General features: G+C 51.2%; 1 protein-coding gene across 1 annotated transcript in view; it reads left to right on the forward strand.

Annotated features, from left to right (window-relative positions):
* The window catches only part of HAUS8 (HAUS augmin like complex subunit 8), a 95,380-nt gene that overhangs the window by 18,747 nt on the left and 63,263 nt on the right, over positions 1 to 13,370 (forward strand). The window lies entirely within an intron of this gene.

A 13,370-nucleotide genomic window follows, 5' to 3' on the forward strand; every position in this document is an offset into this window, starting at 1 on the left:
TTATTTCATACAAAAAATTTAAGATGGAAACAGTGAGATGTATCGTCTCACTAATAGACCGGAATAGCGTAATGTGCACTATAGATCTCAAGGATGCATACTACCACGTCCCAATAGCTGCAGCCCATCACAAGTACTTGAGATTCGCTCTGCGGGAGGGCGACAGGATCCAACATTATCAATTCACGGCCCTTCCATTCGGAATCTCCACCACCCCTCGGGTGTTCACAAAAATAATAATAGAGATGGTAGCTAGAGATGAGCGAGCACCAAAATGCTCGGGTGCTCGTTACTTGGGACGAAATTATCGCGATGCCCGAGGGTTCGTTTCGAGTAACGAACCCCATTGAAGTCAATGGGCGACTCGAGCATTTTTGTATATCGCCGATGCTCGCTAAGGTTTCCATTTGTGAAAATCGGGGCAATTCAAGAAAGTGATGGGAACGACACAGCAACGGATAGGGCAGGCGAGGGGCTACATGTTGGGCTGCATCTCAAGTTCCCAGGTCCCACTATTAAGCCACAATAGCGGCAAAAGTGCCCCCCCCCAACAACTTTTACTTATGAAAGCCCTCATTAGCAATGCATACCTTAGCTAAGCACCACACTACCTCCAACAAAGCACAATCACTGCCTGCATGACACTCCGCTGCCACTTCTCCTGGGTTACATGCTGCCCAACCCCCTGCACGACCCAGTGTCCACAGCGCACACCAAATTGTCCCTGCGCAGCCTTCAGCTGCCCTCCTGCCACGCCACACTCATGTCTATTTATAAGTGCGTCTGCCAGGAGGAGGAACCGCAGGCACACACTGCAGAGGGTTGGCACGGCTAGGCAGCGGCCCTCTTTAAAAGGGGCGGGGCGATAGCCCACAATGCTGTACAGAAGCAATGAGAAATATAATCCTGTGCCACCGCCATCAGGAGCTGCCCACGTGGGCATAGCAATGGGGAACCTATGTGCCACACACTATTCATTCTGTCAAGGTGTCTGCATGCCCCAGTCAGACCGCGGTTTTTTATAAATAGTCACAGGCAGGTACAACTGGGAATCCCCAACTCCGCAATGGGAATTCCGTGTGCACCCACAGCATGGGTGGCTCCCTGGAACCCACCTGCTGTACATAAATGTATGCCATTGCAGTGTCCTGGACAGCAGAGCTAACGTCAGATTAAATGCAGGTGGGCTTCGACCCAAACTGCATGCCCCAGTCAGACTGGGGTTCTTTAGTAGTGTACACATGTAGTTACAACTCCGTGTGAACCCACAGCATGGATGGCTCCCTGGAACCCACCGGCGGTACATAAATATATCCCATTGCAGTGCCCAGCACAGCTGATGTAACGTCAGCTGTAATGCAGGTGGGCAAAAAATTAATTGGATTACACTGTAGGCGAGGGCCCCCACAAATTGGTGTACCAACAGTACTAATGTACGTCAGAAAAATTGCCCATGCCCAACCAAGATGGCAGGTGAAACCCATTAATCGCTTTGGTTAATGTGGCTTAATTTGTAACTAGGCCTGGAGGCAGCCCAGTTAAAATAAAAATTGGTTCAGGTGCAAGTTTCAACGCTTTAATGAGCATTGAAATGTATAAAAATTGTTTACAAAAATTATATGACTGAGCCTTGTGGGCCTAAGAAAAATTGCCCGTTCGGCGTGATTACGTCAGGTTTCAGGAGGAGGAGCAGGAGGAGGAGGATGAATATTATACACAGATTGATGAAGCTAAAAGGTCCACGTTTTTGATGGTGATAGAGAACAATGCTTCCATCCGTGGGTGCAGCCTACGTATTGTTTAGGTATCGCTGCTGTCCGCTGGTGGAGAAGAGAAGTCTGGGGAAATCCAGGCTTTGTTCATCTTGATGAGTGTAAGCCTGTCGGCACTCTCGGTTGACAGGCGGGTACGCTTATCCGTGATGATTCCCCCAGCCGCACTAAACACCCTCTCTGACGACGCTAGACGTAGGGCAAGCAAGCACCTCCAGGGCATACAGCGTGAGTTCAGGCCATGTGTCCAGCTTCGACACCCAGTAGTTGTATGGAGCAGAGGCGTCACGGAGGACGGTCGTGCGATCGGCTACGTACTCCCTCACCATCCTTTTACAGTGCTCCCGCTGACTCAGCCTTGACTGGGGAGCGGTGACACAGTCTTGCTGGGGAGCCATAAAGCTGGCAAAGGCCTTGGAGAGTGTTCCCCTGCCTGCGCTGTACATGCTGCCTGATCTCCGCGCCTCCCCTGCTACCTGGCCCTCGGAACTGCGCCTTCTGCCACTAGCGCTGACGGATGGGAATTTTACCATCAGTTTGTCCGCCAGGGTCCTGTGGTATAGCACCACTCTCGAACCCCTTTCCTCTTCGGGTATGAGAGTGGAAAGGTTCTCCTTATACCGTGGGTCGAGCAGTGTGTACACCCAGTAATCCGTAGTGGCCAGAATGCGTGTAACGCGAGGGTCACGAGAAAGGCATCCTAACATGAAGTCAGCCATGTGTGCCAGGGTACCTGTACGCAACACATGGCTGTCCTCACTAGGAAGATCACTTTCAGGATCCTCCTCCTCAGGCCATACACGCTGAAAGGATGACAGGCAAGCAGCATGGGTACCCTCAGCATTGGGCCAAGCTGTCTCTTCCCCCTCCTCCTCATGCTCCTCCTCCTCAACGCGCTGAGATATAGACAGGAGGGTGCTCTGACTATCCAGCGACATACTGTCTTCCCCCGCCTCTGTTTCCGAGCGCAAAGCGTCTGCCTTTATGCTTTGCAGGGAACTTCTCGAGGCATAGCAGAGGAATGGTGACGCTAATGATTGCAGCCTCGCGGCTCACCATCTGGGTAGACTCCTCAAAGTTTCCAAGGACCTGGCAGATGTCTGCCAACCAGGCCCACTCTTCTGTAAAGAATTGAGGAGGCTGACTCCCACTGCGCCGCCCATGTTGAAGTTGGTATTCCACTATAGCTCTACGCTGCTCATAGAGCCTGGCCAACATGTGGAGCGTAGAGTTCCACCGTGTGGGCACGTCGCACAGCAGTCGGTGCACTGGCAGATGAAACTGATGTTGCAGGGTGCGCAGGGTGGCAGCGTCTGTGTGGGACTTGCGGAAATGTGCGCAGAGCCGGCGCACCTTTCCGAGCAGGTTTGACAAGCGTGGGTAGCTTTTCAGAAAGCGCTGAACCACCAAATTAAAGACGTGGGCCAGGCATGGCACGTGCGTGAGGCTGCCGAGCTGCAGAGCCGCCACCAGGTTACGGCCGTTGTCACACACGACCATGCCCGGTTGGAGGCTCAGCGGCGCAAGCCAGCGGTCGGTCTGCTCTGTCAGACCCTGCAGCAGTTCGTGGGCCGTGTGTCTCTTCTCTCCTAAGCTGAGTAGTTTCAGCACGGTCTGCTCACGCTTGCCCACCGCTGTGCTGCCACGCCGCGCGATACCGCCTGCTGGCGACGTGCTGCTGCTGACACATCTTGATTGCGAGACAGAGGTTGCGTAGGAGGGGGAGGGTGGTTTAGTGGAGGAAGCATACACCGCCGCAGATACCAGCACCGAGCTGGGGCCCGCAATTCTGGGGGTGGGTAGGACGTGAGCGGTCCCTGGCTCTGACTCTGTCCCAGTCTCCACTAAATTCACCCAATGTGCCGTCAGGGAGATGTAGTGGCCCTGCCCGCCTGTGCTTGTCCACGTGTCCGTAGTTAAGTGGACCTTGGCAGTAACCGCGTTGGTGAGGGCGCGTACAATGTTGCGGGAGACGTGGTCGTGCAGGGCTGGGACGGCACATCGGGAAAAGTAGTGGCGACTGGGAACTGAGTAGCGCGGGGCCGCCGCTGCCATCATACTTTTGAAAGCCTCCGTTTCCACAACCCTATACGGCAGCATCTCCAGGCTGATAAATTTGGCTATGTGCACGTTTAACGCTTGAGCGTGCGGGTGCGTGGCGGCGTACTTGCGCTTGCGCTCCAACACTTGCGCTAGCGACGGCTGGATGGTGCGCTGACAGACATTGGTGGATGGGGCCGAGGACAGCGGAGGTGAGGGTGTGGGTGCAGGCCAGGAGACGGTAGTGCCTGTGTCCTGAGAGGGGGGTTGGATCTCAGTGGCAGGTTGGGGCACAGGGGGAGAGGCAGCGGTGCAAACCGGAGGCGGTGAACGGCCTTCGTCCCACCTTGTGGGGTGCTTGGCCATATGTCTGCGCATGCTGGTGGTGGTGAGGCTGGTGGTGGTAGCTCCACGGCTGATATTGGCGCGACACAGGTTGCACACCACTGTTCGTCGGTCATCTGCACTCTCGGTGAAAAACTGCCAGACCTTTTGAGCACCTCGGCCTCTGCAGGGTGGCATGGCGCGAGGGGCGCTTTGGGAAACAGTTGGTGGATTATTCGGTCTGGCCCTGCCTCTACCCCTGGACACCGCACTGCCTCTTGCAACCTGCCCTGCTGCTGCCCTTGCCTCCCCCTCTGAAGACCTGTCCTCAGTAGGCGTAGCAAACCAGGTGGGGTCAGTCACCTCATCGTCCTGCTGCTCTTCCTCCGAATCCTCTGTGCGCTCCTCCCTGTGACTTACTGCCCTTACTACTACCTCACTGATAGACAACTATGTCTCATCGTCATCGTCCTCCTCACCCACTGAAAGGTCTTGAGACAGTTGCTGGAAGTCCCCAGCCTCATCCCCCGGACCCTGGGAACTTTCAAAAGGTTGGGCATCGGTCACGACAAACTCCTCCGGTGGGAGAGGAACCATTGCTGGCCATTCTGGGCAGGGGCCCGAGAACTGTTCCTGGGAGTCTGCCTGCTCCTCAGAATGTGTCATTGTAATGGAGTGAGGAGGCTGGGAGGAAGGAGGAGCAGCAGCCAGAGGATTCTGAGTTGCAGCAGTGGACGGCGCAGAAGTCTGGGTGGTCGATAGATTGCTGGATGCACTTTCTGCCATCCACGACAGGACCTGCTCACACTGCTCATTTTCTAATAAAGGTCTACCGCGTGGACCCATTAATTGTGAGATGAATGTGGGGACGCCAGAAACGTGCCTCTCTCCTAATCCCGCAGCAGTCGGCTGCGATACACCCGGATCAGGAGCTCGGCCTGTGCCCACACCCTGACATGGGCCTCCGCGTCCTCGCCCGCGTCCACGTCCTCTAGGCCTACCCCTCAGCATGGTGTATTACCAGTAGTGCAGAAACAGAACGCTGTAATTTAATTTGCCGCTTATTGGCCTGTGGTTGGAGGCTGACTTACGGAACGCACAGCAGAGCCAGGAAATAATTTTGCGCAAGCCTGCTGTAACACTTAGCTGGTTGCGTATGAATTAGGAGGACAACTACACCCAGCACAGACCCAGTACACTGAGGACAGTCACAGGCAGCCCAAATAGATTTTTTTCCCCAAATGTTTTTGGAAAGGCCCACTGCCTATATTCAATAAATATGTCTTCTGTCCCTGCCTCACCACCATTTCTGGCCCTGGACTATGTATAATTACTGCAGGGCGCAATGCTCTGCACGGCCGATATAAAAAAAAAAAGTGCAACACTGCAAAAAGCAGCCTCCACACTACTGCACACGGTTAGATGTGGCCCTAAGAAGGACCGTTGGGGTTCTTGAAGCCTAAAATACTCCTAACGCTCTCCCTATAGCAGCTCCGGCACCAGCAGCACTGTCCCTGATCTCTGTCAGCATAAATCTGTGGCGAGCCGCAGGAGGGGCCGATTTATATACTCGGGTGACACCTGATCTCGCCAGCCACTCACTGCAGGGGGGTGGTATAGGGCTTGAACGTCGCAGGGGGAAGTTGTAATGCCTTCCCTGTCTTTCTATTGGCCAGAAAAGCGCGCTAACGTCTCAGAGATGAAAGTGAAAGTAACTCGAACATCGCGTGGTACTCGTTAATATTCGAACGAGTATCAAGCTCGGACGAGTACGTTCGCTCATCTCTAATGGTAGCCTATTTCAGACGAAACCAAATCCGTATATTCCCATATCTGGATGACTTCTTGTTAGTGTCAAGGACAGAAAAGACTATACGTATAGACCTATCCATGGTGTTGTCTACCCTAAACAGTTTAGGGTGGATAGTTACCAAACAAAAGTCCGACCTAAACCCAGGTACACAGAAGGTATACCTGGGTGTAATACTAGACTCCCACATCCAGTAATCTCGGCTTCCATCATCTAGGAAGGAAGACCTCATCCAAAGAGTAACCTCCCTCTGTCAGGCTACGACTGTTTCTATCAGAGAAACAATGAAGGTGCTGGGCATCCTAACAGCCTGCATTCAGATAGTCCCATGGCCACAAGCCCATACTCAACAACTACAAGGGTTAATCCTTGCCAAGTGGGACAAACGGCAGACATGCCTGTCCGTCCGAGTCAAAGAGTCCTTACGCTGGTGGACCTCGCAGAGGAACCTAAGCAAAGGTACCTCCTGGTCGCAAGAACCTACTATACCCATCACAACAGATGCCAGCAAAACGGGATGGGGAGCGCAAGTAGCCGACCTAAATCTACAGGGAATCTGTAAGCGCTCATCAAATTTCAGAGAATTAAGGGCAATCTGGGAGGCCCTTCAGGCAGCAAAACCCCTTGTAAGAGGAAGGCATATAAAAATTCTGACTGATAATATGACAGCTCTGTCATTTGTTCGTCACCAGGGGGGAACGCGACACCCACACCTGCAACAACTGGCGATAAAGATACTCAGATGGGCGGAATCCAACGTGCTGTCTCTCTCAGCGATCCATCTAAAAGGGTCCACAATTGTCGTTGCCGACTTCCTGAGCACACAGAGCATCCTTTCAGGAGAATGGGGGCTGAACCAGCGAGTCTTCAACCAACTAATCTACCAGTGGGGAGAACCGCAGATAGACCTGTTCGCCACGAGGAACCCAAAAGACAATCCGTGCGGGGTAGATACCCTGTCCCAAAGCTGGGACATGGACTTAGCATACGCCTTTCCCCCTTACCCGGCTGGTTTGGATTTTTCTGAGGGCGTGGGGCATCAGTGGGAGTCAGTCATCCTAGTTGCCCCCATGTGGGACAAAAGGCCCTGGTATCCCCTACTAAAAGGCTAAGGTCCGAGAATTAGCCCCGCCCCCGTCTCGGCTCTCCCCATTGCAAATAGTGCAGAGGGGCGGAGAGGAGGCAGAGAGGGGGCGGGAGCTCAGTTCCTGCTCTGAGGCTCTTCCATCCTCCTTCCCCCCCCCCTGCACACAAGAAGATCGTATATCGGTCCCGGCTGCAGAGAGAACTGCGCATGCGCGGATGAGAAGGGGCTCGTTCCCGCGCCGACAAGAGCTGGGCCGACAAGAAGAAAAGATTCTTGTGGTAACCAGGGACGACGGAGGAGCAACACAGGGGGGGGGCATCCCTTCAGGTAAGTCCAAAACTTCTGTTTGCTTCATTTTCCATGCACAATGTATATTACAAAGTGCATGGAAATGGGCAAACAGAAGTAATGAGACCTAATGTTTATGGCCGGACAACCCCTTTAACACTCTGCACCACATGAGGCTCAAAAAGAAAAAAAAAATATCCATGACAGTCCTATATTGTAGCAGAAAGTCGGTGGAGAATCATAGAATGGTAAAGTTGGAAGGGACCTCCAGGGTCATCGGGTCCAACCCCCTGCTCAGTGCAGGATTTACTAAATCATCCCAGACAGATATTTGTCCAGCCTTTGTTTGAACACTTTATTGAATGAGAACTCACCACCTCCTGTGGTAACCTGTTCCACTCATTGATCACCCTCACTAGCTAATATCTAATCTGTGTCTCCTCCCTTTCAGTTTCATCCCATTGCTTCTAGTCTTTCCTTGTACAGATGAGAAAAGGGCTGATTCCTCTGCAGTGTGACAACCCTTCAGATATTTGTAGACAGCTATTAAGTCTCCTCTCAGCCTTCTTTTTTGCAAGTTAAACATTCCCAGATCCTTTAACCGTTCTCTATAGGACATGATTTGCAGACCGCTCACCATCTTGGTAACTCTTCTCTGAACTTGCACAGTTTGTCTATGTCTTTTTTAAAGTGGTGTGCCCTGAACTGGACCCAGTATTCCAGATAAGGTCTGTCTGAGAAAGAGTAGAGGGGGATAATTACCTCACGTGATCTAGACTTTGTTTCTCTTAATACATTCCAGAATTGTGTTTACCTTTTTGGCTGCTGCATCACATTGTTGACTCATGTCTGCAGCGCCACCTATTGGATGGCAATAATTGCTCTATAGACCTGTTTGAAGGGTCGGACATTGATTTTGCAAGAATGCTGCCATCCAGTAGGTGGCGCTACAGAGGTATTGTTCCATCTTCCTTATTCGCATATCAGTCCAAAATTGCACATGCTCGTCCAAATGAGGCCATAGAACAGCTCGAACGTTATCTCTGAACGCCGCATGTGACAAAAGGAGCTACACTTTTCCGGCTGCTGGGATCCCGCGATGCGGTCCCAGCATGTGTTGTGGCGGTGGCCATCACAGGACGTCAGGTGACTACTGCAGCGTCGCCTCTTGTTCTCCTGGCATTGGCGCTCACATCCTGATTTGCATCACTAAGGATGGTTTTACAAAAAATGGCAGCATGTCCTGATTTTTCGCTTTCTTCCAAAATGGGTTGTAAGATACATCGCATGACTCTCATTTCTGTATACTCCTAAACACTATTGATATAATTCTTCCATGAAAAACATGATCTCATGCAGCCGCGTCGATGAGAAACATGTGATGGCTGCCGAAAGTGCCGAGAGGCACAAGAAGCAACTGGTGATTAAAGGGCTGAGTAATGGTCCGCAACGAATATGGTGTAAAATATCTAGCAATTTGTTCTATTGGGTGTTTTTAGGTTAAAGGGGTTGTCCCGCGCCGAAACGGTTTTTTTTTTTTTTTTCAATCCCCCCCCCCCCCGTTCGGCGCGAGACAACCCCGATGCAGGGGTTAAAAAAGAACACCGGACAGCGCTTACCTGAATCCCCGCGCTCCGGTGACTTCTTACTTACCTGCTGAAGATGGCCGCCGGGATCTTCTCCCTCGGTGGACCGCAAGGCTTCTGTGCGGTCCATTGCCGATTCCAGCCTCCTGATTGGCTGGAATCGGCACGTGACGGGGTGGAGCTACACGGAGCCGGCATCCTGCACGAGCGGCCCCATTGAGAAAAGAAGAAGACCGGGACTGCGCAAGCGCGTCTAATTTGGCCATTAGACGCCGAAAATTAGACGGCTCCATGGAGACGAGGACGCTAGCAACGGAACAGGTAAGTGAAAAACTTCTTATAACTTCTGTATGGCTCATAATTAATGCACAATCTACATTACAAAGTGCATTAATATGGCCATACAGAAGTGTATAGACCCACTTGCTGCCGCGGGACAACCCCTTTAATGTAAAGGCCCGTTCACACGTAATGATTTTCGTCCAATCTTCTCTCCACCAATAGTGTGCCATACTTGTGTCTAAGCATGAAGCCATCGCGCACTTTTCATCTATCGCTCACTTTCACATGGCATAAATATCATCGCTGGTTCGCTCCCTTCTCGTTGCGCCTAAACGCTCCCCGCTCCGTGTATACGTAGAATGTGAAACGCTGGGCGAAAACTGACCAATTCTAAACATTCTCCACGAACGCAAAGGATTGCAAACAAATTAGCGGTGACGTCACTCGCTGCTGCGCTTGTTCACACGACAATCGGCTCGTGTAAAGGGGGCATTCGTCTTACAACTCCCTTAGGGTGTCTTCACACATCGCAGAATGCACCCCATCAAAATGAATTCGATTGAAAAGGGTGAAATATGCTGCAGATCCCCATGAATGGGTGAGGTGTGACCCCGCTGCTGGGCTGCAGGCACACTAGCATTCAAATCCCCATTGTTCTGTTTAATCATAAAAGCGGGAAAACAAAAAGCTGGATTTAGTATGGAAACAAATGGCATCTACCCCCCCCCCCCCCCCCACCCCCCTCCCCCAATTGGGTACGCCATTCGGCATGCTGCAGATGTGAACAGCATTCTAAGGTACAATACAGGAGGGTCACGTGTTGTATTTGGGGGATGGAGTACAAAATGCATTCTGCAATAAAGAAAACACACAAAGCCAAATATGGGACTTCTCTGCTCCTTGTTTATCAGGAAGCCTTACAGAATGGACACAGAAAGTCCTTGCAGCTTGTGGGTTTGGCAGGTTTCTGTAAGGAGACCCTCCGCTCTCCAGGATGTTAGAGCTGCAGTAAGTGGGGTGCTGCTGCCACCATGTGGTGAGCACTGGGTGCTGCAAGCAATTAACTGGTCTTTAGTTCACATGTATCTGCTACGTATTCAAGCCTTTTGTGTTCTCTGAAATCTGTGGGGGATTTTATAAACTTGTGACCATTTTTACATTTTCTCCCCATGGGGGTGGGGGGCACTCTCGCTTTCAAAGACTTGATGCCTGTTTGGGTTACCTCTATCAGCCGCCCTGTGAGTTGTGCAGCCGGCTTAATCAAAGACCGCAATGAATTACTGCGGACCCCTTCATTCATCTTGCTGCTTGGCCTGTGATGTTTCGTCCGTGATACCTGGTACCAAATGCTGGTGGCTCGGCCAAGTACAAGAATTGCTCCCCTTCCTTTGGGAATGCATCCTTTCTCTTGTGTCACACGGGCGGTGTGCGCCCAAAAAGCCCACACAAGCAGGCTCCAGTTCTTTGAAAATGGCAATTTAGTAAATTACTTCAGTGTGTGCTATTCTTGTGCGCAAATACACAGGAAAATATGGCATGCTGCACAGTTATTTGTGCAAATCAATGGGTTCTATTCACTGCGTGCGCAAATGCGTTTGTGTATCCGGCCATCCCGAATGTTTGTTGTATATAATTGCATGCTCAAGTCAGTGAATAGAACCCATTGTTTTGCACATGTATGTCTTTTCTGCACAAGAATAGCATATATATATATATATTATACTATATACCGTGTTTTATTAAAGGGGTTGTCCCGCGAAAGCAAGTGGGTCTATACACTTCTGTATGGCCATATTAATGCACTTTGTAATGTACATCATGCATTAATTATGAGCCATACAGAAGTTTTTCACTTACCTGTTCCGTTGCTAGCGTCCTCGTCTCCATGGTGCCGTCTAATTTTCAGCGTCTAATCGCCGGATTGGACGCGCTTGCGCAGTCCGGTCTTCTTCTTTTCTCAATGGGGCCGCTCGTGCCGGAGAGCGCCTCCGTGTAGCTCCGCCCCGTCACGTGCAGATTCCAGCCAATCAGGAGGCTGGAATCGGCAATGAACCGCACAGAAGCCCTGCGGTCCACCGAGGGAGAAGATCCCGGCGGCCATCTTCACCGGGTAAGTAAGAAGTCACCGGAGCGCAGGGATTCAGGTAAGCGCTGTGCGGATTTTTTTTTTAGGTCCCTGCATCGGGTTTGTCTCGCGCCGAACGGGGGGGCTGTTGAAAAAAAAAAAACCGTTTCGGCGCGAGACAACCCCTTTAAGGGCTTACTCGCATATCGTCATTGTATATTATGCGCGTAATACATGGTACTAAAAGCCTGTGGTTTTTTTCCACATGCTTATTGCATGTGTGGCGGGGAGGAAACCTGCAACATTCTTCAGTGAATATCCTTTCCTCTGGTCTTTGTGATGCTGCTTTGTAATCCAAGTAGATCTTGGCTCTTCCCGAGGCTCATACCCTTAATGTGGTAATGGATGCACTTCATAGAAAACTACTTTCTATTCAAGAGTTTTGCCCTCTACTTCACAGATGACGGGTTATGGCGCGTATGGAGGATGTACTAGTCACAAGTTGAGGTTAACCTCACACGCACGAGGGTGATATCATGCGTCCAGCCCCTGTATTGCATCCCCATCATGTTTTATTCCCTAGGGATGCGAGGTGTTTTCATGTGAAGGGATCCTGCGGCGCGGCTCTTATCCCCGAACGAGGGTCTCCCAGTTTCTCCTATTGTTTTCAATGGAAGACCCCGCATAGCGTGCAGCTAGCATGTAGCCCACTGCTGCCGGTGGCCCCATTGAGAATAATTGCGCTGTGATGCGAGATCACGCACACGATAGAACACGGCACGATTTGTTTCCCGCATCATGGTGCCACGCAGAACATCGCTTATGTGTGAGGCCATTCAAAAGAATGGGGTCCATATTTGTGCGTTAAATCTCATTGCCCGTGTGAAGCCAGCCTGAAGGTTGGTTCTGCCGAACATGTTGCTGGGGTAACTTCAGCAGGCCGGCTTCCTGGTTTGTTGTATCTACCCCTCTACATTTATCTGTTCTCCATTCCTACAATGGGTTATTTTCGTGTTAAATGTAAGGCCTCATGTCTCCCCGCAGCATTGTAACCATTTTGTAACATTACGCTCTATCAGCAGAAACCGCGTATGACACTGCGCATGTGGGTACGCGGGTGTATCTCACGGACATAAGCAGTGCAACTTTTTAGGGGGGGAAATTCCTTTAATTCCCACTGTGTTTAAAGGGGTTGTCCCGCGGCAGCAAGTGGGTCTATACACTTCTGTATGGCCATATTAATGCACTTTGTAATGTACATTGTGCATTAATTATGAGCCATACAGAAGTTATCAGAAGTTTTTCACTTACCTGCTCCGTTGCTGGCGTCCTCGTTTCCATGGAGGCCGTCTAATTTTCGGCGTCTAATGGCTAAATTAGACGCGCTTGCGCAGTCCGGGTCTTCTTCTTTCCTCAATGGGGCCGCTCGTGCTGGATGCCGGCTCCGTGTAGCTCCGCCCCGTCACGTGCCGATTCCAGCCAATCAGGAGGCTGGAATCGGCAATGGACAGCACAGAAGACCTGCGGTCCACCGAGAGAGAAGATCCCGGCGGCCATCTTCAGCTGGTAAGTAAGAAGTCACCGGAGCGCGGGGATTCAGGTAAGCACTCTCCGGTGTTCTTTTTAACCCCTGCATCGGGGTTGTCTCGCGCCGAACGGGGGGGGGGGGGGGGGGGGGGGTTGAAAAAAAAAAAACCCGTTTCGGCGCGGGACAACCCCTTTAAGAGCTAGGATCTGTATGAAACCACTTCCCATACATCATGTATTTCGTATGGACAGCGTTTCATACGCAGCCTGCACCAATGTATAGATGCTGCCATCTATTTCTTGTGCATATCCCTACTAGTGTCCACATGCCGGTGTGCATGGATCAATTAAGGCCCTTTGGCTTTTATTGACTCCTTTCACTGCATATCGCGTGGCTGTGCAACGCACACGTAATATGCTATGAAACCACGGTCGTGGACATGAGCCCCTTATAGAGAGCTATGGGTTTTAGCTTTGATCCACTTCAGGTTTTTTTTTAAAAATTGCTAATTTACCCGACCTTTCTATAACTTTGTCATATTTCGAACAGTTTTAGAGATCGACGTTTCTGTACTTGATCCATTCCAGG

Source organism: Eleutherodactylus coqui, chromosome 5, assembly GCF_035609145.1.
Source record: "Eleutherodactylus coqui strain aEleCoq1 chromosome 5, aEleCoq1.hap1, whole genome shotgun sequence".
Classification (NCBI taxonomy): Eukaryota; Metazoa; Chordata; class Amphibia; order Anura; family Eleutherodactylidae; genus Eleutherodactylus; species Eleutherodactylus coqui.